Source organism: Anabrus simplex, chromosome 5 (assembly GCF_040414725.1).
Source record: "Anabrus simplex isolate iqAnaSimp1 chromosome 5, ASM4041472v1, whole genome shotgun sequence".
NCBI classification, from domain to species: Eukaryota; Metazoa; Arthropoda; class Insecta; order Orthoptera; family Tettigoniidae; genus Anabrus; species Anabrus simplex.
In genome coordinates, this window is record NC_090269.1 from 27,593,676 (window position 1) to 27,597,040 (window position 3,365).

A 3,365-nucleotide genomic window follows, 5' to 3' on the forward strand; every position below is an offset into this window, starting at 1 on the left:
AAACCTATCTAAATCGGTGCGACGTAAAGGAATTTGTAAAACAAAAGAGAAAATACTCGGATTAAGAAGACAAGAAGAAATGTCGCGGAGTTAAAAAGTTGCAATAATTATAACGTCAGCTTCTTTGGTGTAGTGGTTAGTGTGATTAGCTGCCATCCTCGGAGGCCCGGGTTCGATTCCCGAAACTTGAAAAGTGGTTGAAGGGTGGGGGTGGGGGGTTCCACGCAGTCTAGGGATGTCAACTGAGTAGAGGAGGGTTCGATTCCCACCGCAGGCATCCTCGAAGTGGTTTTCCATGAATTCCCACTTCTTCTCGAGGCAAATGCCGTGATGTTACCTAACTTAAGGCGCCGGCCGCTTCCTTATCTATCCCTTCCCACCTTCCCATCCCTACAAGGCCACTGTTTAGCATAGCAGGTGAGGCGGCGTGGGAGAGGTACTGGTCCTCCACCCCACTTGTATCCCCGGCCAAATGTTTCACGCTCCAGGACACTGCCCTTAAGGTTGTGGAGGATTGGAGTGAACAGATCGTCATGATGGATAGCATCTTCGCTCAGTCCGAGGGAAAAACGTAGCCTGGAGAGTAAAGGGATTAAATAAATTATAATTATAAAATTACTGACGTATTAATTACCATGAATAACGCACCAAGTTTCGTAGGATCCCAGTTGTATCCCCGGCCAAATGTGTCACGCTTCAGGACATTGCATAGCGATTGCAGCGTTGCAGGTGGTAGAGAACATCTAAGTGTTGAACCTTAACACGTATAATAATTTCGTGTGGCTATTTCTAGCCGAGTGCAGCCCTTGAAAGGCAGACCCTCCGATGAGGGTGGGCGGCATCTGCCATGTGTAGGTAACTGCGTGTTATTGTGGTGGAGAATAGTGTTGTGTGTGGTGTGTGAGTTGCAGGGATGTTGGGGACAGAACAAACACACTCAGCCCCCGGGCCATTGGAATTAACCAAAGGTTAAAATCCCCTTGAAAGGCAGACCGTCCGATGAGGGTGGGCGGCATCTGCCATGTGTAGGTAACTGCGTGTTATTGTGGTGAAGGATAGTGTTATGTGTGTTGTGTGAGTTGCAGGGATGTTGGGGACAGAACAAACACACCCAGCCCCCGGGCCATTGGAATTAACCAAAGGTTAAAATACCCGACCCGGCCGGGAATCGAACAATGACCCTCTGAACCGAAGGCCAGTTCGCTGACCATTCAGCCAACGAGTCGGACACCTTAACACGTGATCGAGATGAAGACGTCACATCTGTTATTTAGTTCGTTACAGCTGAATATTGAAGTAAACGTCACGATACAAGAGCAGACATCCTTATCCCTTGTTAACCTCAACGCCTCCGTGGCGCAATGGGCTAGCGCGTTTGGCTGTTAACCGAAAGGTTGGTGGTTCGAGCCCACCCGGGGGCGAATTTTTTAAAATGTAATAAATCAGAATATGTAGGAACTGAACAAAAAATCGTCCGCCGCTGTGGTGTAGTGGTTAGTGTGATTAGCTGCCACCTCTGGAGGCCCGGGTTCGATTCGCGGCACTGCCACGAAAATTGAAAAGTGGTGCGAGGGCTGGAACGGGGTCCACTCAGCCTCGGGAGGTCAACTGAGTAGAGGCGGGTTCGGTTTCCTCACCCATCTTGGAAGTGGTTTTCCGTGGTTTCCCACTTCTTCTTCAGCCAAACGCCGGGATGGTACCTTCCTTCCCTCTTCCTCGTCTATCCCCGCAAGGCACCTGTTCAGCATAACAGTGGGGGCACCTAGGCGAGGTACTGATCATTCTCCCCAGTTGTATCCCCCAATCCAGAGTCTGAAGCTCCAGGACACTGCCCTTGAGGCGGTAGAGGTGGGATCCCTCCCTGAGTCCGAGGGAAAAACCGACCCCGGAAGGTAAACAGATAAAGAAGAAGAAAAACTCAAAATCTGAAATAAGTCTTTCAAATCCTTCATGTATATAATTCGAACTACAGTGAAAAATTCAATGCTCTTTGTACCGGGCGGTACACCTCCACGCCGCTTATTTAAAATTTGCGCCAATTGAAACTCCTCTGCTGGAGGAAGTCTGAACTTTATCTACGGTATTAATTTTCAAGTTTCTCAGAAGATGTCACTACTGGGAAATGTAGTTTCTGAACTGGGTCGTTTTCGACGCATTTTTGTTTCCCTATTGTAAGAAGTGTGAACTTTCTCTTCTAGAGGACACTACTGAAGATCAACAATAGTGCACCCTAGTGCGAAGTGAAAGAACTGTTCTTTGGAGAAAGTTTTATTTCAAAAGTTTGTTTCTTGTTAAATTTCTTTCTGTTATTGTTTAAGTTGGCTGTATACCCCTTTCTTTCCCCTTGTTTTGTATTTAGCCAATCCCGAATTTTTAAAATTAATTTCTAACCAATCAGGTGTATCTTCTCCAAAGGGGATATGTTGCTGTACCCTAGCCAATAAAGTGATTGTGGGCGGGTGTTTTCTTCCCTGAAACGCCTCGAACTTTCCGCGAGAGTATATAAACTGCTGATTTTGGTGTCTCTGGGCCACTTCTGTTCCATCTTTCTGTGTGTAAAGTACATAGCAGGGGGCGGGAAGCGCCTCTTTCTTCGGGGAGCAGTTCTACACCAAGGTAATGGCCTTTTAATAACTTCTTTTCTTGCTAGCTCAGCAGTTTAACTCTCGGGGCGGGTCCGAAGCGTTTCCACCATGTAACTTTCCCTAAAATGTAAAGATACCTTGTATTTATTCTATCCTTTAAGCTATATATTGGGATAGAGAGTGCTTAACCCTGTCGAGCTCCCACTCATATTGTGTTGAGGTGAACTTATTTCTCACAACCGATTCTTCCTTAATGTAATGTAAATTGTTCTTTTCTAAAGTCACCTCTGTAGTATGGGATTAGCCCTTGCATTAGTGGCCTAGAGCCAGGTTAGGGTTTTAAACAAATGCATTAGGAGTGCAGTTCGCCTCCTCTCAAATTGGTAGTTTAGAGGCAATGTAATTAATCTTTTCTCATTTAATAGGCCTCAGTAGGTTGGGTATCTTACCCCTGTGTTTATGTCCTTAGAGGACAGCTTGAAAGTCAAGTTTGGTGTGGTCTTTTATAGGCCAGAACATTGAGAGCGTATTGCTCTTTTGAAATTTGATTTCTGTGTGCCTCGAGCAGGCTTTACTGTGTAATTTTGGAGCAAGTGCTCCTTGGCATGATTGGGGTCTTCTGCCCCTTTGTTGAATTCCTGTATATTGTAAAATTGGGCTAATTGTTCAAGTATTGTGGTTTTGGCTCTCGGAGCCCATCCGGTAACTCTGTAATTGTATATTCTCGAATTGTGGCCTTGCTACTCTGTACCTGCCATGCTTGTTATTTTTTTGATTTTA

At 45.8% G+C, this 3,365-nt stretch overlaps 1 non-coding gene across 1 annotated transcript; it reads left to right on the forward strand.

The window, feature by feature from the left end:
• Positions 1–1,347: 1,347 nt before the first annotated feature.
• Positions 1,348–1,421, forward strand: TRNAN-GUU (transfer RNA asparagine (anticodon GUU)). Its single transcript has one exon. It is a non-coding gene; the product is annotated as a tRNA-Asn (tRNA).
• The last annotated feature ends 1,944 nt before the right edge of the window (positions 1,422–3,365 follow it).